This window comes from Trichosurus vulpecula, chromosome 1 (genome assembly GCF_011100635.1).
Source record: "Trichosurus vulpecula isolate mTriVul1 chromosome 1, mTriVul1.pri, whole genome shotgun sequence".
Lineage (NCBI taxonomy): Eukaryota > Metazoa > Chordata > Mammalia > Diprotodontia > Phalangeridae > Trichosurus > Trichosurus vulpecula.
The window spans coordinates 198,873,846-198,899,189 of NC_050573.1; positions in this window are offsets into that span (position 1 = coordinate 198,873,846).

Below are 25,344 nucleotides of genomic sequence, written 5' to 3' on the forward strand. Positions count from 1 at the left end.
TTAAAAGGCTAATAAACTGAAGGGAGGAGATTAAGTCATTATTTTTAGTTTTGAGAAAATGATGGTTTTGTTTTTAAATGATTAAAATGTAATTATTTGTACTATTGATGAGTTAGGTGTTAGAGACAACATCAATACAGATCGTGCAGGGTATATACAGACAGTTTTGGAATTCAGGCTTGGGTTGGTTGTACACAGTATTGATGCTAGTGACTATCTCCATTCTAATTCACATAATGGATGGGGACTTAAATACAATATGTGGAAAATTAGTACTGAATTGCCAGCAAGGTAAAGCATGGCTATAGTCCCTGCTATGAGGGAGTCAGTGGGCTAAATTGATTTGGAATCCATGCTAAATTTGCAAATATGGCAAATCCCTAGGAGCAGGAGAGTTCCATGAAAGTGGGCCCAGAAGTATCACCTGCATTTTTAGCTGTAGAGAGATGTGGAGACCCAGTCTTAGGGAAAAAGAAAAAATAATAATAATGCTGGGGAAGCTAGCCATTATTTATTTATAGACTAAGTTTACTTATTTTTAATTTGTTAAAAATATCAAGCTTTCCAGGGCATTTAATTATAGGATTGGGTTCTAGGCTTTAAAATAGAGCTGCTGATTAATAGTGGAACAATTACTTTGACTTAGGGGGAAAATGTGAATATCCTGATGAAAGTATGTATCACCTCGACTGTTAAGATATCTGATGATTTTCTTTTTTAATCAAACGGTTTCTTTTACAGCCAATAACATAATATGGTTACTAAGATCATGAATCGACTATTAGCCCTTTAATGTGACCCTAAAAATATTTGAGTTAACTCCTTTCAGATGACCTCAGGTAGCCATGCTAGTCTATCAATGAATCCTTGCCAATGGACTAGGGGTTGTACTAAAAACAAAACAGAACAAGAAATTAGTATGATAGCTAAATAAATACCATAATGGTACTTTTTAATGGAGTGATAACACATGATAGAAATGTTGAAAAATTCACCATAGGTAAAAACAATACGTGGCTATGAGAGCTGTGTGGCTTAAGTCTATGGAGAACGAAGACATATAAAAGAAAAGTTTTCTTGACAGTTGGAATTGTCTCATACTCCAGATAGATATCAGAGACAGCGCGACACAGAGCAGTGGAGTCAAACTAACATAGATACACGAGGGTCCCTGAGGGGTTACATTGTTGTAGTTCAGTCATTTTCAGCCATGTCTGACCCTTTGTGACTCCATTTGGGGTTTTCTTGATAGAGATACTTGTGTAGTTTGCCATTTCCTTCTCCAGATCACTTTGCAGATAAGGAAACTGAGGCAATCAGGGTTAGGTGACTTTACCAGGGTCACACAGATAATTAAGTGTCTGAGGCCAGATTTGGTCTTAGGAAGATTTGTCTTCCTGACTCTAGGCTTGTCCCTCTATTCATTTTACCACTTGGCTACCTGAAGGGCCATAGGCTGACTTAGAAAACCACGTTAACATTACCTGCATTCAATTGTATTTTTATTTATTTTGTTAAATATTTCCCAATTAGGTTTTAGTCTGATTCCAGTTGTACCTTAGGGAGTCTTGTGGCTGTAACTGTTTGACACCTCTGGCAGAGAGGAAAGAGCTAGCCTTGGAGTCTTGCGTATGCATCCTGCCTCTGCCTTTGGCTAGTTTTGTCACCTTGAGAATTTCATTTAGCTTCAATTTCCCCATCTATAAAATGATCACAGTACAGACTGCTAAAATGTCTGTCTTGAGGCATGTTGGATAAAGGTTAGCTTTGGAGTCAGGGGGACATGGATACAAGTGCCATCTGTGACACCCATGCTAGTTGTGAGTCCATGACCTTGTTATTTCGACACCTTCTGCCCTAGGCAACTCTCTAAGACAACATATTCCAAAGGACTTACTGATTCATGTTGGTGAAGGGAGTCCATACACTGGGATATCCCTATACTGATGAAATCTGAAATCATAGAGCTGGGGAAACAAACAACCCAAAACTCCAACAACTTACCTCTGCAGCTCTATTATGAAGCTTCAATTTAAAGTGATTCATAGATACTAGCTATTATTAATGTTTTTGGAGCTGGAAAATCTTTCAGTTTTTAGAGAGTACCCAAAGTTGGTAGGTTTCATTAATGAGATTATATTAAAGTATATAAATGGTACTGAGAAGGCTGGAAATCATATCATGCGGCTATTAGTTGAAGGAACTAGAAGAGCTTAGCTTTGGGAAGAAAAGATTTGGCATGAAACACGATCCTTATCTTCAAATATTTGGAGGCTTATCATATTGGAAATGGGTTAGACTCGTTTTGCTTAGCCCCAGAAAGAATTATGATGGATGAGTAGAGTCTACTGGGAGGCTGATTTCAACTCAGTGTCAAGAAGAAGAAATGATTAGAACTGACCCTAAAATGAAATGGTCTTGTTTAGGTAATGAGTTCCCTGTCATTGGAGGTGCTCAAGGACAAGTGGCATTCCTTGGCAAGGATATTGTAAAGGGAATTAATTATTGGGTAGGGAATTCCATTCAAGTCAACAAAATAACTATTAAACAGCTTCAATGTTTGAGGCATTGGGGACAAAATACTCAACAATTCCTGTCTTCAAGGAACTTACATTATACTGGAGGGGTTATTAAACATACATAGAAAAATAAATCTAAAGTAATTTCAAATAAGAAAGAGCTCTAACGACTGGGAGATCAGAAACATCTCTCCATAGGAAGTTGGACTGGATTATGCATCTTCCAGCTCAGGGATTCTTTGACTTCTAAGTTTCATATATTGCCAGGAATTTCATAGGATCATAGGATTTGAAGTTGGTAGGACTCAGAGATAATCCAGTCCAATTCTTTTATTTTATAATTGTGAAAATTGAAACCCAGAGAGATAAAGTTCTAGCTTAGTGGGTTTGAATTCTAACCCAGGTATAACTGTATGACCATTAGTAAATCACTTAAACCCATACTCTCTGAACCTCAGTTTCCTCATCTATTTAATGGGAATAATATTTGTATTATAAGCATCATAAGGCAGCTGTGAGAAGACCACTTTGTAAATCTTAAAAATTTTAATGGGATTTCACCATAATTTCTTCTCATAACATCCCTGTACCTTGTAGAGGAATGGACATTATGCTCATCTATTCATAGATAATTAAACTTAGGTACAAAGAGGTTAAGTGACACCAATGAGTGCTATGTAAAGGACCACATGGAAAAGAAAAGAAAATAGAGTTCAGGTCATTGGCTCTTACTTTTTGTCAGTTAGACTAGGCTGCCTCATTATGGTAAATATATGTATAGGAATATCATCCAAGAAAGCCTTTCCTCTACTTAAATTTGAATTCTACTAAGCTTTCAATATTTTATTACTAAAGATAAAACATGTACTTTTTGAAATAAATTGGACTTTGATTTTTCTCATGTTAATATTAATATAATGTGATATAGCCATAGATGGTTAATATCTAGAACAGGGCTGTCCAACCTTAAGTTTTTACTGAAACAATAGACAGTATATTTTGATTTGCCATTTTAGGGAGAGCTCTGTGGTAGCTTGGTTTCATTTACTAAAGAAAGCTTATAGATAGGCCGCATAAATAGAACTGTGGGCTACATGCAGTCTGTGGGCTGCATTTTAGACAGCCGTGATCTACAACACAGCACGTAAATTACTTCTTTCTAAAAAAATCATTATTTATTTATTTAATATTTTTAGTTTTCAGCATTGATTTTCACAAGAGTTTGAATTACAAATTTTCTCCTCATTTCTACCCTCCCCCCAACTCCAAGATGGTGTATATTCTAATTGCCCCGTTCCCCAGTCAGCCTTCCCTTCTGTCACCCAACTGTTCCCCATCCTCTTTTCCCTTACTTTCTTGTAGGGCAAGATAGATTTCCATGCCCCACTGCCTGTATATCTTATTTCCTAGTTGCATGCAAAAACTTTTTTTTGAACATCTGCTTTTAAAACTTTGAGTTCCAAATTCTCTCCCATCTTCCCTCCCCACCCACCCTCCTTAAGAAGGCAAGCAATTCAACATAGGCCACATGTGTATCATTATGCAAAACCCTTCCACAATACTCATGTTGTGAAAGACTAATAATATTTTTCTCCTTCCTATCCTATCCCCCTTTATTCAATTTTCTGCCTTGACCCTGTCCCTTTTAGAAAGTGTTTGCTTTTGATTACTTCCTCCCCCTATCTGCCCTCCCTTCTATAGTTCCCCCTTTTTATCTCCCTCCTTGTTTTCCTGTGGCATAACATACCCACTTGAGTGTGTATGTTATTCCCTCCTCAGATCAAATCCTATGAGAGCAAGATTCACTCATTCCCACTCATCTGCCCCCTCTTCCCTTCCTAAAGAACTGCTTTTTCTTGCCACTTTTATGCGAGATAATCTACCCCATTCTATCTCTCCCTTCCTCCCTCTCTCAATATATTTCTCTCTCATCCCTTAATTTGATATATTTTTTTAGTTATCATCCCTTCATATTCAACCCACCCTGTGCCCTCTGTCTATATATATATATATATATATATATATATATATATATATATATATATATATATATATATATTCCCTTCAGCTACCCTGATACTGAGGTTTCATGAAGTATACACATCATCTTTCCATGTAGGAATGTAAACAAAACAGTTCAACTTTAGTAAGTTCCTTATGATTTCTCTTTCTTGTTTACCTTTTCACGCTTCTCTTGATTCTTGTGTTTGAAAGTCACATTTTCTATTCAGCTCTGGTCTTTTCACTGAGAAAGTTTGAAAGTCCTCTACTTTGTTGAAAATCCATATTTTGCCTTGGAGCATGATACTCAGTTTTTCTGGGTAGGTGATTCTTGGTTTTAATCCTAGCTCCATTGACCTCTGGCATATCATATTCCAAGCCCTTCAGTCCCTTAATGTAGAAGCTGCTAGTTCTTGTGTTATCCTGATTATGTTTGCACAATACTCAAATTGTTTCTTCCTGGCTACTTGCAGTATTTTCTCCTTGATCTGGGAGCTCTGGAATTTGGCAATAATATTCCTAGGAGTTTTCTTTTTGGGATATTTTTCAGGAGGCAATCAGTGCATTCTTTCAATTTCTATTTTGCCCTGTGGCTCTAGAATATCAGGGCAGTTCTCCTTGATAATTTCTTGAAAGATGGTATCTAGGCTCTTTTTTTGATCATGGCTTTCAGGTAGTCCAATAGTTTTTAAATTATCTCTCCTGGATCTATTTTCCAGGTCAGTGGTTTTTCCAATGAGATATTTCACATTGTCATCCACATTTTCATTCCTTTGGTTCTGTTTTATAATATCTTGATTTTTCATAAAGTCACTAGCTTCTACTTGCTCCAATCTAATTTTTAAGGTAGTATTTTCTTCAGTGGTCTTTTGGACCTCCTTTTCCATTTGGCTAATTCTGCCTTTCAAAGCATTCTTCTCCTCATTGGCTTTTTGGAGCTCTTTTGCCATTTGAGTTAGTCTATTTTTTAAGGTTTTGTTCAGTATTTATTTCAGTATTTTTTGGGTCTCCTTTAGCAAGTCATTGACTTGTTTTTCATGGTTATCTCGCATCATTCTCATTTCTCGTCCCAATTTTTTCTCTACTTCTCTAACTTGCTTTTCCAAATCCTTTTTGAGCTCTTCCATGCCCTGAGACCAGTTCATGTTTTTCTGGGAGGCTTTTGATGTAGGCTCTTTGCCTTTGTTGACTTCTTCTGGCTGTATGTTTTGGTCTTCTTTGTCACCAAAGAAAGATTCAAAAGTCTGAGTCTGAATCCGAGAGTGTTTTCGCTGCCTGGCCATGTTCCCAGCCAACTACTTGACCCTTGAGCTTTTTGTCAGGATATGACTGCTTGTAGAGTAGAGAGTACTTTGTCCCAAGCTTGAGGGGCTGTGCTGTTGTTTTCAGAGCTATTTGTGCACAGCAAGCTCAGCCACACCAGCGCTCCTCCTCCCCCATAACCACCAACCTGGGCCATGACTCAGATCTAAGCAGGCTCTGCACTCCTGCTCTGATCCGTGGCTTAATTCCTCCCACCAGGTTGGCCTGGGGCTAGAAGCAACTGCAGCTGTAGTTCTGTAGCTGCACCTCCTCCGCTGCCCCTGGAGCAGTGGCCGAACTGCAAACTACTTTCACTCTGTGCCCTGCAGTTTTTCCCACTAACCTTCTCTGTTGTCTTTGGTGTTTGTGGGTTGAGAAATCTGGTAACTGCCACAGCTCACTGATTCATGGCACTAGAGCCTGTTCCACCCATCTCCTGGTTTGGTTGGTCCGGTCGCAGCACACACTGGGCTCTGCTCCCCTCCACTCCCAGCTCCATGTGACAGACCTTACCCAGCAACCTTCCAGGCTGTCCCGGGCTGGATCCTTGCTTCCCTCTGCTATTTTGTGGGTTCTGCAGTTCTAGAATTTGTTCAGAGCCATTTTTATTGGTGTTTGGAGGGTCCTGGGGGAGAGCCCTAAGCAAGTCCCTGCTTTCCAGTTGCCATTTTGCTCTGCCCCTCCTCATTTCCACATAAATTACTTCTTATAAGGTTAGTGAGAAATAAGATCTTCCCCACCCATCAATAGGCCTCATGTGGAGTCCATTAAGGGAAGCTTGCTTGTAGGAAGGCATACACACCTCTTGTTAATTTCTAATTAGGCACTGAGACTATTGGCTGAAAGAGTATATATTCTGAGAGGTGGGTTTTTGCTTTGGCGGCTCCCTTATGAGAAAGATATGATTCCCTTATTGAGACTCTGAATGGCTGTATGTTCAGAGCTTCCCAACTCCTCAGAGGTAAAGGCTTTCTACACCAGTGGTGAATGTAAACTACATACACACACACACACATATACATACACACACATACATATATACATATAGATAGATAGATAGATAGATAGATAGATAGATAGATAGCAGTTTTGCTTTGATTCAGGCAGAAGAGTCCTATCTGTTGGTCTTTATTTCTCTTCTCTGTATTTTTTCTGTTTAATTAAAGAAGATTGTTGACCCCCAAAACAGCTGTCTTTCCTAGTAAAGCAGATAAAGTAACCCTCACTAGCAGCCATCCTGGGTGTGCCAGTGTGTTTTCCATTACACTTCTATACTGCAAAGGATTTAGAAGAGGACAAACTGGATGGCAAATCAACAAATATGTGTCAAATACTTACTGTGTGCCAAGCAATGTGCTAAGGGCTGGGGATACACAAAAAAGGGACCAAAACAGCAAAGTTTTGATTTGGTATGATATAAGAATCAGTATATGAATTGAACTAAGGATTCTTAGGAAGGACTGTCTAAGCTATCATCAAATATTTGAAGGACTCCCACATGAAAGAGGCAATGGTTTGTACTTGTCTCCAGAAGAGCAGAGAGAGAATGCAGAAGTCACGGAAGACACCTAGGTTTTCTAGCCTGGGTGACTAGAAAGATGGTGGTGACCTCCATAGTAATAGAGAAATTACAAAGAGGGGAGAGTGGGGATAATAATGACTTCTGTTCTGGATATGTTGGGTTTAAGATGCCTATGGGACATCCATATGTAGATTGTCGTTAGGCAGTTGGAGATGTAAGGCTAGAGGTCAGGAGAAAGATTAGGGCTGGATCAGAAGACTGGAAGTCATCCTTTCTTAAACGTCCCTTGCCTCTCACCCTCCTCTCACTAATATAAGAACCTTGCCTGATATTTTACTGCAAAACTTTAAGCTCTTCATGGAGAGCTTCTTCTTCTCCCTTCCTCCTCATCTCACATTGACTCAGATGTCTTCTGCCACTATCTACTCCTTCACCCTTGTCTCACAAGAAGTGTTGCTTCTTACCAAGGAAAACCCCTCTACATGCAGAATTGATCTCATTTATAGGTGTTTAATTGTTGTTCATCCTTCATTCTGAAAGAAGACCAATGACATCATTGGGGTGATGTCTTAAGCGGTGCGTGAATTAGATTTAAGTGAGGCTTAAGACTCTCCTCCAGTCTTCAAAGTCTAGCGGCAAGGTGAAAGTCAAGATGACTGGGAATGACCCACAATGCAGTGGATGACCTCGGCCTTTCTAAATTATAAAGGGTTTGGAGTTGCAATACCGGCTGTGTTTGTCCTTTGTTTTTGAAGAAGACCATGGCATCAAGAAATGATGACATGACCTGCAGTTGACTTTGATTTGAGTGAGGGAGTGCTGTGTAAGGTCACCAGTCTCACTTTCTCCTCCAGATCCATCTGGATTCAGTGACCTGATATTCCTCAGGATGACTAGAGATGACCCAGGATACAATAGGAGACCCTGGCCCTTTTAGGCTAAGGCCTTTTCACGTACTAACTTAGAGTGAGGTAATGCCCATTCAGTGAATAGGCCTCTTTAAGAAGTGAGTCAAGGGATGGCCCCTTTAATTAGAAAAAAAGAAAAAAAATCAAGCTGGGAGGGGAAGATATTCAGGGCTGCTATTCCAAAGAGAAACAGTTACCATTGACATTCACTTTGAGCCAGGGGGGCCCAAAATACAGCTATTAAGTGAAGCTTGGGCAGGAACCTATTATGGTCCAATCTACGAGATTCAGACTGAGAAGTGTGGAATGACAATGGATTATGATTATATAAAAATTTCAGAGCTTGTGAACATGAAATGTGGAACATTGGTGGGTAATGGTAAGGTTTTTTAGTAGCTGTGGTAGGAGTGGAGGAGTAGGTCAGGGCAATGAGGAAATTGAAGAATTCAGAGGTTAGGGCATTTGAGCAAGTGTCAATATATATCTTGCAGTACTCTAATATGAGGGCCAGAGTTGGCGGGAGAGAAAGATTGAACTAGGCACTGAAGTCACTGAGGAAGGATGCATGGAAGTTACCTTTTGAGCTTGCAACTGACTGCATCTGTGTTTCTGATCTGGTCATTCCAAAAGTGCTGTTTGTGCTTGGACCAAATCCCAGTAAGGTCAAGCATATGATCACCTCCAACAGATAAAGTAAAAATAATAAATTTATATGGGGTTTCTCATAGATACCTCAGCTACCTAATTTTCTGTCTAGTTTGAATTATGTCAGTATCCAAATGCAGAAAAAACTTCATTGGATTTAATAGCACCCTCTCTTCATAGAAACATTTCATTCAAATGCTTTGTAACAGGCATAGAGTACCATTAAAAAATTTACATTATGTCAGAAATAATTAAAAGCCTTCATCAGAAATGTGATAGTTAAATCAACTCATACTCACGTCATTACAGAGAAACTTAAGTGTTTTATTCCTTAGGGGGTTATTTTCACTGAATTAACTGGTTAATAATGAGTCAATAGTAGGGTTGGTGTAGACTAGTCAAATCATTTTTGCATGTTTTCTTTCATCCATCCCTCTCTTCCTATCCCTCTCTTATACTGGTATTTTTTCCTACCCCCAAAGAATGTTCTGACCACCTTAGATTCAGGGCCCTTGCCGGCAATTCCCTACCAAATTTTTCTTTCCCCATCACTGAAACTTCAGAGGCTAAATCAACAGTACTAGAAATCGCTAGAATCTACTTTGGTGGTCTAACTTCTCCCCAGAACAACCAGCAGATATTGGGGCCATTCCAAGAAAGAAAACAGACATAGACTGTACTTGCCCTGGACAAGTGGATGGTTCAAACTGTAAGCCAACTTTCCCACCGTATTCAGCTGTCCCTCTTCAGTAGATCCGTTCAATCTCCGTCTTCTAAGGAAAATGAGGTACAAAAAAAGTCTTCCCCCTGCAGTCACAGCTGCAGAGTTTAAATGAGTTGTATTCAACCACAAGCCCATTAGCTCCTAAACCAAGCTGATTTACATTAAAGATTATTAGTTCCATTTTATAGATGGGGAAACTTGAGGCATAGAGTGGCCAAATGACTTAGTCAAGGATAACCCTGCAAATTAGCTCACCCTCGGGAGCTAATTATTAAGCGGTGTTCTGTGCCTCGGGTCTATGTTTTTAACCTTTGGTTTGCTAGTAAAATGTTGAACAAATTCTCCTGCTCTTCTTCAAATACCATATGTGTTTTAGGTGAAACTATTCTGCATGGGTTAATTGGACCAGTTCATCAGGTACTTCTTAGAAAAGTGAAATTGAAAAATATGTGTGTACATATATATATATATATATATATATGCATTTCAAAAAATGTATATATATATATATATATATATATATATATTTGAAGTATTGACAATTGAAATTTAGTTTTGGTTTTTTTTGGGGGGGGGTTGTTTTTTGTTTGGGTTTCTTACTGCTTCATTTTTACAACTATTAGCTGCCAACAATGTAACTGCTAATTTTAACAGTTAAATTTACAGTTTTAAACAGTTTTTATGATGCCCAACTACATCAACTTGACAAGTCTACTGCTAAAATAACTGTTTAAGCACTACATTTGTAGTCAAAAACCCTCTTTGTCACTGCTAAATTGACTCACTTCAACTGCTATTTATTGTTAAAAATCATTTTTTAAATTGCAGAGTGAGAACATAGCAGTTTCTGTCACTTTGAAATGAAGTCACTTGAACTGTTTGGAATATACATAGTCATGTTATGTTTTTAATGGGGACTCTTATGAAGGGGGGGATCCTGCATTACATTTACAATGCACACCATTAGGGTGATTTATGGTGGAACCCCCAATTTATTACCTGTGTCTGTGCATCCAGATGCCAGTAACCTGAGCCTATGGAAAGGTACAGTTTGTTTTTCTCAGTTTCCAATCCTCGATTTAGGATATAGCGAATTTCCCTTCCCTCTCACAGCTCTCATTATCTTGGAAAATATATAAATTTAGTTTAAGAATGATCAAACACATGATTATAATTAGGATAATTTAGAATTTGTGGTGAGCATCTTATTTCAGTACAATAGAGGATGTCAGGTAGGTTTTAGTATTTTAGCAAAGCCCAGAAATACATCATTTGAATGAGTCCTCAGACAAATGAGGGGTGGGGGAGTCTTATTTGAACTTTCTAAAATTTAGAATACCCATCTAATAATATAGAGCCTATTATTTTATTTATATGATATTATGTAGTTTAAAGCTGTCAGCTCACATAGTAGTGAGACCGATTATTTTTTTTCCTTGAATATAACAAAGAAATCTTCTTTGTTCTGCCTACAAGTCATCACAAAAAAAAAAAGATTTTGCTAATTTTATTCACTTTTTCCCTGATCATTTTAGTATTGGGGAACATTTTTGAACTTTGGCTAAACATATCAATTATTGTGAAGTGCATTCTTACAAATAAGTACAAATTATATAGATATAGTGGGTTGAGTACTAGAGTAAGGAGGTATGGGTTCATAACCTACCTTGCACACTTACGAGTTGTGTGAACTTAGACATGTCACTAAACTTCTCAAGGACTCAGTTTCTTCATTTAGAAAATAGGGATAATAATAAAACCTCACTTGGTTGGTTTGAGGATCCTATAAAGGAATACTATATAAAAACAATTTAACTTTAAGGTGCTATATAAATGCCACCCATTAATTAGAGGTCAGCTAGGTGTTCCTGGGCTTGGAATCAGGAAGACTCAACTTTGCGACCTCAGTTCTGGCCTCAGAGGCTTACTAGCTGTGTGGCCCTAAGCAAGTCACTTAACCCTGTTTGCTTCAGTTCCTCACCTGTAAAATGAGCTGGAGAAGGAAATGACAAATCACTTCAGCATCTTTGCCAAGAAAATCCCAAATGGGGTCACCAAAAGTCAGACATGACTGAATGGCAACAAATATGGTATTGTGTACATGACTAATATACAAATTAACTCATATTGTGGAATGAGCTGGATTTATAATTAGGAAAAACTGATTTGCGTTCAAATACTGCCTTTGATACCTACTCTCTGTCTCACAATGCACAAGTTATTTAATTTTTTAAAAATTCTTGATGTCTTCATCTGTAAAATGAGATAACACCTATTATACCTACCTTACAAGGAGAGAGATGAAAAATGGTGTAAATTGCATCAGAAACCTTGAATTTTCTCCACGAATGTCAGCAATTATTAAGTTAGGAAATGGATATTTTTCTTCTCATTCATTCTCTTGATTTGGGTGTTTGGGGCTTGACATTTTTCATAGGTATTTTGGACCACTCAGTAAGAAATAATCATTTTCACAGTGTGAATTATATTCTTCTTATCAAGGATTTCTGTTTTATCACAGATGATTTCATAACTTGGAGAAGATGTAGTCAATATTCACCTCTTAAACTCACTGACTTTAGTGATCTCTTTATGATATCTCATCTAAAACTTTCAGCTTAGAATTTTAACATAGAACCCAATGCTACAGAATGCTTCTTGTCTTTTGGCTTCTGTGTTCTTTCGATTGGCCAGAATGGTGGAGTCATTCTTATTACAATGATTTGTGAGTACTTGTGACTATTCCTGACTGATCTTACAAACTGGCAAACAGATTAATACGGATGAATGAAAGGGGTTTTGGTGGACAAATAAAAGAAACACAGTAGTTTAATATGAAAATGAGTTTGTATGTCATGTACATAAGGAGGTGAAGTACTTTTGGGTCAGGAGAGGAGAGATAAGTAAATGATATGGCAACAGAACAAGAGGAGAAAAAGCAAAACAATTCCATATATGATTAGGAGTTATTAAATACGATATTATATTGGTATACATTATATCATGTTATTATGTTATATGGGTGATTTGTATGAATCTTGGAGAATAATTGGGCCCAAAGGTGAAATGGGCTGTCTCAAGAGGCAGCAAACTCTCCCCTTCCTCCTTAGAAGTTTTCCAGCAGAGTCTTTTGGGTGTAGTTTTCTTTCATGTATGGGTTGGATTAGGTGGCTGCTGGAGTGTTCTAAATCTCAAGTTCTAGGATTTAGTGATTTTGTCTTTAGAAAAAGAGGTAGGGGTGTGTGTGTGTGTGTGTGTGTGTGTGTGTGTGTGTGTGCGTGCGTGTGCGCCCGTGTGTGTGTGTGTCCCCTGGAGTGGACAAATAGCATCTCTGTGAGCAACAGAATTGTACTCAAGGGGCACCTGTTGGACAGCCCCAGGGCACAAACACTGGCGTTTTGTTTAGCCATTCACCAAATATCACTGACTTGAAACCACGATTTAAGAGGACACATCAGTTTGAATAAGGATAATCTGATGATTTATTTATTAGGGGTGATCCAGTTTTCCTGTTCAGAAAGTATACTCCATGCCCATGTATACCAATTTGTGTGTTGCCAAAAGGTTTGCTTGCCAGCATGGACTTTATAATGTGAGTGAGTATTGGCATTCACTTTCACCCCAGGGCTGTCCTCCATGAAGGAAAAGTATGAAATGCACTAATGATACTCTTGCTAGAAATAAAAATGCTTTCACAGGTTGCCCCAAATTGCTTCCAGGTATAAATAGGCATGTATATTCTGCCTTCAATTTATCCCTTTTCTGAAGATCACTGCAATAGAGACCTAGTGAATTAAGCCTATGTTCTCATCTATATCCTAGGAAATGATCAGCAAAAGTTATGGCTTTCTTTTACTAACGTAAACAATCAAAGCTCTACTAATGGACAGATAAAGTACCTACCAATGTGCTCCCTTACCCTGACCCCCATTAAAAAAGAGAAGAATCCTATTTCTTTCCATTGTTCTCATATCCAGCAACTGTAAAAAGGAAATATTTCAACTTGCTATGCCTGAGAGAAAGTGCCAACACTTAGTTATGTGCATTTCTATCTAACACCTACAGATAGACTCAAACTCAATACAGGGGTCTACTTAAAAAAGTGTTTGATCATTGTAAACTTTTAAATACAAACTAAAACAAAGCAAATTACTAAATATTTCAATTTGCCCACCTGTTCAAATTATTCACCACAATGAGAATGCCATTCAGCCTATTTTCTTTTCCCAGTTTTTGTGTTATTGTTCCAGCCTAACAATAGATGCTAGTTAATAAAATCCAATTAAAGACCACAGGAAGGAGATTGGAATGGATCAGATACAATATCTGCTCATGAATGATTAGCATAAAGAACAGAGATGTTCAGAAAGGAATTTCAAAATTGGGTTCCGTGTTGCTAATGGGTGTAACCAGCAGCCATAGCCCTCTCCCTGCTGTATTGAGTGTCATTGTCTCATTTTCCCTTTTTCAAGGCAGCCAAAATGCCTGCACACATACATACAAACATACATACATACACACAAACAGATATATATGTGAATTCATATACACACGATATGTACCATGCACACACACATACATATGTATTTATGGGTTCTGTTTATAGCTAGGTGGCACAGAGCTCTTGGCCTGGAGTCAGGAAGAGTTCAAAATCTGACCTCCCTCAGATACTTACTAGCTGTGTGACCCTAAGCAAGTCACTTAACATCTGTTGCCTCAGTTTCCTTATCTGTAAAGCAGGGATAATAATAGCCCCTACCTTTCAGGGTTGAAATGAGATAATAATTGTAAAGCTCTCAGTATAGTGTCTGGATCATAGTAAGTACTATGTACATATTGGTTATTATTATTGCTATTGTTGGTACATACATATTATATATCCATGATCTGCAGAAGCAGTGTGATGGATAACGAGCTGGCCTTAGAGCCAAGAAACACTAGACTCAAGTTCCATCTCTTTTACAAACTGGCTGCATGACCACGGTCAAGGCTCCTAATCCCTAATCCCTTTGTCTCTCTAGTTTCAAAGACTAGAGTTGTTGATCTACACTAGTGGAGAAAATTTCTACAAAAGGAGACAAAATCAGGGCTCTGACCAGCAACATAAAAACAATATCCAGACTTAAGCTATTGGGAGACTCAAACTGGTTTGAGTATCTTGCCTATTTAGACAATCTGACTAACAAGTGGTTTGATAGAACGAACTCAATTACATATTCTATCCATTACTGAATTGACTCAGTTCAGTGAATATCCAAGGCAATTAGTTGAAATAACCAAACTGATCTCTCTGTGTATGGACACAGCCTACAATTTCAGTCAAATGACAGCTTCTTCAAAGCCCAGATAATTTCAAACAGCCCCATGTACTCTCTCCCTTGAATACGAGCTCATGATTTGCTTTCCAAATATCCTTATGGAACTAATTGACCAATTAAAAATATTCAAGAAGAGGGAGCACTTGATCTATAAGTTTTTGACAAGGCAGCCATGCACTCTTACGTTTAACAGTTTCTCAAGCATATGTTCCACACACATGGTTGAAGAAATCACAGGTCTCTGTAAATGTTTTCTTGCAGATGTTTTGGTTCCCACACCAAACCTGGGCAAGACAGGGTAGGTCTGTGAATTTCAGATGGCCAATTCCGTTCTTCCTCTGTACATTAGAGTTCTTTGCCTGGGAAAAATAGGCTTCAAGCTTACATAGTTCTGAATTGTAATGCTCGTGCATTCTGTGGTTTGCTTTTCCTTGCTTAGTTTCAGTTTAATCCCAATCCAGTTTTCCAGTAAATAAAGAAAAGTTGTTCAAATCAAAAGGATACACCTCAGCACCTCGCCTGAAGCCAGCCACATCTATTATTGCTAGGGATTAGTTTAACTCTTCCTCTGCTGCAAGTTTTAAATCAGAAATCACCCTGAAAAATTTAATGACCTTGAGTTTAAACATTAAACTGATGCGTTACTGAGGTCGCAGTGAGAGTGAAAACAAAAATCTTTTGAAAGACTTCCCCCTTCTTGGCATAGGCTGCCTTCCCCATTCTGTGGCTCCATGGGTGTTAGCTGATCCTTGGCGCTAGAAGACATGTTCTCTCATTCTCAAGCTCTGTGGCTGTCACCTTGAGTGAAAACAAGAGCTAATAAGGAAGAGTTTCACTAGTTATACAAGCTTTGCTCATACCCAGGCCTGCCATTAGAGTGACTTCACTCACTTGTTAAACTCACAAGAAGAGAGTCAAAAACTGTGTCACCTCAAAGGGTTCCAGAATTCAGTAGCAGCCAACAGAAATTAGAGGACCAAAGAGATTGTGTGGGAAATAATTATGTACAGTTTAAGATCAAGAGATCAGTATCCAGAAGGATCTTAGAGAGAGAGAAAGATTCATCCTCATACAAGATCACATTAATTTTGAAAACTCACAGCTCCTCATTAATCCCTGTCCTTCCCCTCCCCAACCTCTGATTGGAAAGGGGTGGAGGTTGGACAACTGAAATCTCCTCTAAGATCCTCTATTTAAAGAGGAGGCACAGGGCAGGACTTCATCATGCCTGGGTGATGGCTACGCTCCTCCCTCTCAACTTCTTTTTATGTGTTGTTTTCTCCGATTAGAATGTAATCTCTTTGAAGTCAAGGACTATCTTTGGCCTTTCTTTGTATCCCTAGAGTTTAGCCTGGTGACTGACTGATACATTGTTGTTCAGTAGTTCAGTCACATACAATTCTTCGTGAGCCTGTAGGGGGTTTTCTTGGCAAAGATACTGGAGTAGTTTGCCACTTCGTTCTCCAGTGGATCAAAGGCAAACAGAGGCTAAGTGACTTTTCCCAGGGTCACACAGCTAGAGGGTGTCTGAGATAACATTCAAACTCAGGTCTTCCTGACTCCAAGTCCAGCACTCTAACCACTGAGCTACCTAGCTACTTCTGCAGTAGATGCTTAATAAATGTTTATTGACTGATTTGATTCACTGTTTTGACAACCATTTATTAAGCACCTCCTAGTGTCAGGCACTAGGGATACAAAAGACCCTCTTTAAAAATTCCCTAGGAAAAAAGGAACATATCACTTCCTATTCAGAAAGCAGCCATCCATCAAACCAATCTCTTCTACCAACAGGATTCCATTTATTCCTTTAGATCCAGTTGGAGTTACTGGTTATTATTACCCATATTTTGAGTATTTTTTCTTTTTCATATTTTGGAATGCTATGTTACCCTTAATTTTCTCTGGACAGGTGGAACTTCGAGTTATTGTACTTTTAACTCTCCTCCCTCCCCTTTTAGTGAAAAAAAGTTGAAATAGTTAATCACCTATCATCTTTCTTCAAACTCAGCATCCCTCAATTCCAATGCGCCCTCTAATTATTAGTTCATTATTTGGGTGCTGAGATCTTTATTGCATTTGTTCTGTGGTGTTACTTTTAGGCAGCTTAGTCTGCCCGCTCACTTTGCTAAGACAGACTCAGCAGTCCGTGGGACTTTGCCAAAACCATATGCTTCGTGCAACCTGTGTAGTCCATGTGAACAAAGGATATAGTGACAAGAGGTCTGTTCAGTATCACTACTGAGGAATCACCTCCTCCTACATTTCCGAGCCTGAGTGCAAATATGTGGGGATGCTACAGTTACACTGACTTCTTCATGTCCTTGCTTTCTCCTTGCACAGGACTGACTGCTCTTGCTTTGATCCTCATTTTTTTAGTTTACACTCTAATATGTCACATAATATTAACAGACCTAATTAACTGAGTTCCTTCAGACATAAAGGTTATCCAGTTTAAAGGGATTATCAAGGTTTACTTCAAACCCCACATAAATCTTTTCCTTTAGCACCTAAAAAGAAAGCTACAGTAAATAAAGTACAGGCAAAGAAACTTCTTTCCCTCACCTCTAGCAATGTGAAAAAGTTATATCTTCACAGAGGTACTTTAAATGGAGATAAATAATTAATGCTTTATAAAGTTTTCCTTTACTAGACAATTTTCAATGATGCTTACATAACTTAAATTTCTGTCACACTGTACATACTCTTTTTTTGCTCCAAAGAAAGGAAGTCAGTAGAAAATGCCAACCAAATTGGCACCCAGTTTTCTTAAAGCTAAACTCATAGCTCCATTGGCCTGCTGAACCCCAGTAACCTGGGGCCTAAGGGATATGGTTAGATGATTACTTGTGAGTGCTTCCTGCTTGCAAGGTGATAACCATATCCTGGACTAAATAAACTCCAAGTCTGAAGGGCAAGGTGTTAATTACTATGGGGTATAATGATTACTGAGTGAACAGGAAACGCTCTTGAGTTATTAGTATTATAATGACAAAGTGCCTAATCATTAAATATTTTTGAGGCATGATTTGGGTTTTGTGGAATGCTTGGCTTAAGATTTTACAAAATTGCTGAAGCAGTGAATGCATTGAAATGTGGCTCTGTGTCTTTTTTTTGGCTAAAATATCTGCTTAGTTCAGAGAGTTATTCCTGGAATCTGGGCTGACTGTAATATGCAGTATTATTTGATACAAAGGAATAGTAATTCAGCCTCCATTTCTGAGCTGTAAGAAGTAAGGCTTTCCTTTTGTTTATGCATCTCTTCCAGGATTCTCTTAAAGTCTATGAATGTCTCAAACAGGGGCTTTGATATGTTGAGATGAAGGGTTTTATATTTTTTTATCCACATGCCGCTTAGAAAAATGTTATTGAGATAGAAACCATATATCTTTTTCCTCCTTTCTCCTTCTTTTTTTCTCATAACTTCTTGTGATTGACTCTATCACCAAGCAGCAGACTTTTATTGGAAGAATGATACAGGACTTCCTTTCTCACTGTCTCTTTCTTAGTTTCCTTTATTGATACATTTATTATGTACTGTTTCTCTTAGGTTTCTTTTGTTGGCCATGGGGAATGAATAATCTCTGGTGATTTAATGATAGAAAATAGACAAAAAGAAATACTGAGCTATAGTTTCTCCATGCCTTAGCTATTCCTTTCAAGCAAATTATACACATCTAGCATCTGCACTGACGTTTTCAAGCCACTAGGGTTTCAGTTAGGAAGAATCAATGGAATGGATGGTTTCTGAACAGTTTATACTAATGGCTCTTTCAGATAGAAAATAATCGAATCTTGGTATTGCAATATATAGTGTACTAATATAGTAACATGAATGGAGTAACTTACTGAAACGTGTTTTTTTTTAGTATGTGGGAGCTTATCAAATGAAATAAGGTTTCTAAAGCACTTTTCAAGCCTTAAAGTAATACATAAATATGAGTATTGTTGTTACAATTGTCATTATTCTGTTGTAGTTCAAAAGTGTTTATGAAACTTGGTATTTATGTAATTAAATGGATCGATGTTATGGCATGGTGGTAGCCATCTTGAAACTACAAGTTGCCTTATGATTAAAACATATTACGTGAATGCAGGCTGTGAGAACCTCTGACCTCTCTTGAAAAACCATAACCCAATTTGCCAAAGCCCTCAGTCTCAGGGAAGAGATTGGGTACTGAAAAAATCTGGTTCATTACTCAGAATTTTTCAGGTTATGGAGATAAATTGTCAGTCATAGTTTCCACAAGTGTTATGGGTAATATATGGAGGGCAGAACTTAGTCATGCTGTGATCTATGTTTACTGACTGCTCTTTTAAACTCATTCCATCATTTCTATAGTCCATTCCCTCTTGCCTTATGAAAACAATTTAATTTTAATAATGATTCATTTGAGAGAGAGGTAGTGTCAGATATAGTGGATACAGAGGGCACCTTTGGTTCAGGAAGACCTGGATGTCTGATGCCTACTAACCATTTGACCCCATGAAAGTCATTTAACATCTCAGTACTCCAGAGAGCTCGAAGACTGTGAGATTCAGAGCAAGTGATCATCTATATTGGCAGAAAGAGTTTCTTCATCAGCCACTCCCAATACTAACGAAATCATAAGTCCAATTTAAAAAAAAAGTCACTCAGTAAGCTTGTTTTGTGTATTATAATGCATACAAGGACTACAATCTTTAAAAATGCAGCATCAGCCATGAAAATAAGCATCTACTCATAGGCCTGAGCCTAAAGAAGAACTGTGTGGGTTTTGTTATTGTTGTTTTGGTCAGGCCAAGTTAAAATCTATTCACCAGCCTCAAGAAAACAGTATTCAAGGAAAGAAAGAAAAAAGAAAATGAAATAACTTCACCTGTTTTCTGAACTGTGGTGAAATTAAAAGCTATTTAGGGGTATATAAGTGGGTACTATTATAGTGGGGAGCTTTGTGTCTGTGGATGTGTGTGGGTTAGTAGGACCAATAGTGTAAGTGAAGCATATCATCATTCCTCAGGCTGGCTACAATTTAGGCCAGCAGGGATGACATTTTTTTCCCTCAGACTATTTGCAAAATGACTACTTTTCATTCTCTCAGGTGCTATCCTGAGCCAGAGATAGCATCTTGAGAAGGCAGATCAGCCAAAGTGGTACATTGGTATACATTCCTACCTCCTTCTCCCCACCACTTATTTTCTTATGAGTATCTCCCTGGCACTTTGGGGAGTTATTGTGTTTTTCCTCAAATACTTAAGATTATCAGCATGGTAGCATGGTAAGGTCCCCTGATTCTGATATCACAGACCCTCATGGTTGTCTGTAATCACAATTTGGAAGTAGGCAAAATGATTTTGTTCTTATCTTCCAACTCCTGTCCCACCCCCTCAATTTCTTTAGGTGCTGCTCCTCATACTAGCTGTCCAAATTAATCTGCTATGATTGGTTTCAGGCCCTTTCCCCTATTGTGCCCCATGCTGCACTATTATCTTTCTTTTCTTCCTCTTTTGTACAACAAAGCGCCCACTTCCTGAGGAGATGACACAGTTCTCAAGGGCATTAGCTTTTAAAAAATGTGGTGATAGGTAGATTCTTTTCTTTAAAAAAAACCAGATTTTTAAAAGCAATAGGGAGTAGGAAGAGACACCCTCTAGTCTTTGAGTATATTGGTTGCTGATACTTGGTTCAGGGCAACAACCCACGGAGAAAATACTTTGTTGGGGCAAATCCCAGACAAGAGATTATACAAAATTCACAGAAACACAGATAGATTGTTAGCACTAAAAAGGATGCTAGGGATAATATATCTCCTCCCCCATTTTGCCATTAAGGAAAATGAGGCTTAGAGAAATTAAATTACTTGTATAAGGTTACATAGTTATGAGTGGCAGAAATAAAATTTAAATCTAGATCTTCTTCTAAGTATAATGTTCTTTCCTTTGTCACATGGTTCATTGTGTTTTTTAAAAATCAATTTTTTCTTTCCCCCTGGCATTGAAAATTTCTTGCCTGCCACACACACACACACACACACACACACACACACACACAGAGGCACATACCATCACAACAAGAAGAAACTGCCCCCTCGCACTCAACACAGACCATGTATGTGCTTTTTGTTATCTCTTTTCTTCTCTAGTTCAGAAGGGAAATAACCCAATTTAGTTGCATATATTTTATTTCTGCAAAAGCTTTTTAATTTTAAATCACTGGATTCATAAATTTCCCTCTCCTGATACTCTCCTCACAGGCATAAGGCTTCTTGCAGCAGAAGCACATGGTGGTGTCCACTGGAGGAAGGTCCAGCTGAGGAACCAAGTCAAGTCATCAAAAGGAATTGAGGGTGTAGAATCTGGACCTGGGATCATGTTTGGGAGATGACAGCCCCTTGAGCTGAGATTCTTGTTGGTTCTAGTGTGTTAGCACTGGTTCTTTCTAATAGAATATTGCAGTATTCTAGGCTAAGATGTCCGCTGAACTCAAAGCTGTGAGCACTGGTGACTCCAGCCTAGCAGTAAAGCAGCATCTATCAGAACAACATCCAGAAAAGTTGGAGCAGCAGTTGGTAGCATCCAATGAAGACTTTCAATATAAGTGCAGTACCTAAAAAGAAAAGAAGCCTAAAGATAATTGCAGCTTACGTGCCAACATCTATTATGAAGGATGTGAAAAGATGGAAAAATCCTAAGAAGAATTTTGAAAAATCCTTCAAACCAAGTTTACACATGTGATTTCAATGAGAAAGTAGGGACAAGAATAAATGTCAAAAAATACAAAAATGGACAATGCAGTTTAAATTTGAGAGAAGAGACCAGAGACATGTGCTGTACTCAAAAACTTCATCTCTATACACACACACATATGTGTGTATGTGCATATATCATGGTTCCTTTATTCAAAAAGAAGGGTACAAAACAGATATGATGAGCACCGAATAACATACAAATTGAAACTGACTATATCTTAACAGATAGGAAAAACTGGGTAGGGGAGGGGGAGTTAGAGTCTGTTGTCTATGTACAATCACACCCATGACTAATTAACACAAAGATCAAAATCAACATCAAATTAAGGGGGAAAAGTCTAGCAAATAATGCAAAGATAGTATGCATACTTATTACTTTTTCAATTTGATATATTCAAATGAGTCATTGATTATGAAAATTGGGAAATGGAAAAAGGAAAATATATTGATCTTATACATCACTATTTCCTGCAAAAATGTAACTTGTTCAAAATATTTTTCTATAAAGAAGAGGTCAAAGGAGCCCAGAGAGCACTGGTGCCAGCAAATACTTGATCTCCATCCTAAGCAGGAAGTTGACAGCTAAGGATGGTATGAAATACAAACTAATTTGTAAAACACCATGGAAGAGGATGTTTTAAGATTGCGAGCAATGTCACCTTTTAAAAGAGTGGAAAATATAGAAGTAGAAACAGGTCTATAGAAAGTTGGTTATGGGCTGCAAATGAATCACATGATCCTGAGGACATTCAAGGAGAAAATTGGCAAGAGAACAACAAAGTAATTTAAAAATAGAACAAATTTGTCAACATTTCTATAATTTCTATTTTCATCAGTAGTAATAGAGAAGCTCCTTTATTTGGACACTAAGACTTCATTTCCCTATGCAATGAAGAATTAGAAATGGCACTTAGGAAAACAAAGTTGGGAAGACTTTCCAAGTCAGACCAATTAGACACCACAGATATTGTGCTTGAGACAATACAGTCTTGAAAGCATTTGGGGATTGCATTACATGATACATCATGCTAGAGAAATTAAAAGAATGTGAAAAAATGATATCCCAAAAAGGTGGCTTAGAGAATATGTGTAACTACAAACCCAAATGAGCTAGGATATGAAAAGCATTTTGCAGCTGTTAAAGTACTAAATAAATGGCAGCTATTATTATTATTATTATTTCTCATCTTTATAAAAACTTAACTAGAATTAACCATACACGTATTTAGGGAATTTTCAGCATGGGGAAAATGACAGCTTTTTGCAAACCATTCTCCACATTATACCATATCTTTAGAATAACACAATTAATTGAAAGGTACTGAGAATATAAGAATACATTATTGTTTCTTTATTACAAAAACCCCCTAGTTTACTAGCTAGAGAAAAACATAAGCATAGCTTATATTGAAATGACAGAAGATTCCTTGATAAGTGCAATCCCAGAGATAATTTTGTTCAAATGCCTTCTGATTATTTACATGAAAAAATTAAGCTAGAACCAGGAATTCTTAATTTAAGATCTTTGAACTTGGTTTTAAAAAATATTTGGTTACTATTTCAATGTTATCAGTATCATATGTATTTTAATTTATTCATTTAAAAACTATTCTGAGAAGGGGGCTTTGGGATGCACCAGATTGACGAAAAAAAGAAGATAAAGAAACTCTGCCCTTAATGTATGCTCAATGATATGCTTATCAATGCTATGGAAGGAATCTACTGCAGAGTCCAAATGGAAGGATTCCCTCCAGATTACAAGGTCCTCCAGAAGCTTGTTTTGCAAATTATATTGCATCAATTATATTTATGCCCAGAACATTACCAGACTTCCTCAGTAAAAATACACAATTATTCAAGAGAGATCAATCTAAAACATTTACACCATAGAAGTCTATTTTATTCTTTGTGATCACCTCTAGCCCTTGTTCAGAAATCTTCATATAGCAATACTTATTAAAATATCTCCTTCTATTTTTTTCTATTAAAATGATTTGTATTAAGCCTAAATATCCACTTGGAGTTTCTTGTGGCATAGGAAAGAGATTGAACTAAATCTATTTCTGGCAATTTGATTTCTACTTTTATTGGTAGTTCTTATGAAGTCTAAGAGTCCTTGACCCAGTAGTTTGTGTTTTGAGTTTATCAAACTATAGAATACTATGTTGCTTCTGGATCATGGCTACTTAGTTAATTCTATTGACCAATATTTAAGTCTTTTCACCAGCATAAAGTAGTTTTGATGAAAGGTAGCAGGGGTGGGAAAGAAGAAAGCATTTTATTAATTACATCCTAAGTACCAGGCACTATGCTAAGTGCCTTACAAAAATCTCATTTGATCCTCACAACAGCTTTGTGAGGTTTATACTCATATTATCCCCATTTTATAGTTGAGGAAACTGAGGTTAACACAAGTAAGTGACATAAAGAGCCACATCAATGTTACTACTACTACTACTACTACTACTACTACTACCACCACCACTACTACTACTACTGCTACTACTATACAGAACATATTTTGTGGATAGTTAGGCTAATTTTTTTAATACTCTAAGATTTAACTCCTGGGTGAGGAACTCACTGAGAGCAGCTAGGGAGTCTTTTTACCGTCTTCAAACTTTTCTTCAGTTTCAGTTTCCTTGGACAAGTCACCTATTGTTTTCCAACTTGTAAAATCAGGAGGTTAGACCAAACGACCTATCTCAGGTCTCTTCTAGGTCCAAGTCACAGAATTTCAGTTAGATTACACCACAGAGGTCACATAGTCCACCTCACATCTGAATTAAAACTCCCTTTATCAAATCCTCACCAAGTACTCCCTTAAATTTCTCTAAGGACCTCTACTGAGAGGAAATTCACCACTTTCAGAAGTAGCCTGTCCTAATATGATATGACTTTGCAGAGTGTTCCCCAAATCTTATTGCAGTTTTAAGCTATTAAAAGTTATTTGAAACTGCACTAAAATTTTGTGGGTATCCCATATTTGTTCTAAGCAGAACAAATTTAATTCTTCTTCAAGACAGTAGTTATCCCTCCCTCCTCTGTCCCTACCAAGTTTTCTTTGATTCAGGCTAAAAATCCCAACTTCCTTCAATGTATAGAGCATCAGCTTAAGACCCTTTAAAATTCTTGAAGTCCCTTTTCCCTGAACGGTCTCTAGATCACCAATGTGTTTCCTAAAATGTGCTTGGTGCCCAGGACTAAGTACAATATTCTGAATGTGGTTGGACCAAGGCAGGGTATAGTGAGACTATTTCCTCCTTCAACTTTGACACTATGCCTCTCAATAAAGTTAGTGATTGGAATCTCTTTCCTGGTTACCACATCACACTGCCGACTCATATTGATTTAGCAGTCCGCTGAAATTCAATGATTCTGTGAATCTCTGGACCTCTCACTGATTGCCTCAGGACAAATGAAAGTAGAAAATTGTTTCTTACCTCGGTGTCTCAGATTCCACTTGAAGAGGAATACAAAGCCCAACTCTTGTCTCCCCGGGAAAAGAGAAATTTTCATTCTCTTTCAGTGACTGTATATGTGCTAAAGGCAACCTTGAAATTCCTGGTGGATCCTATTTGCCGTGCTTCATAAAGATTCCTACTGGCATGATAAGGATGGGAGTTTTAGAATCCCTCATGCTTATAGAAATGTGGTTAGTGAAGCCCACTGGATCT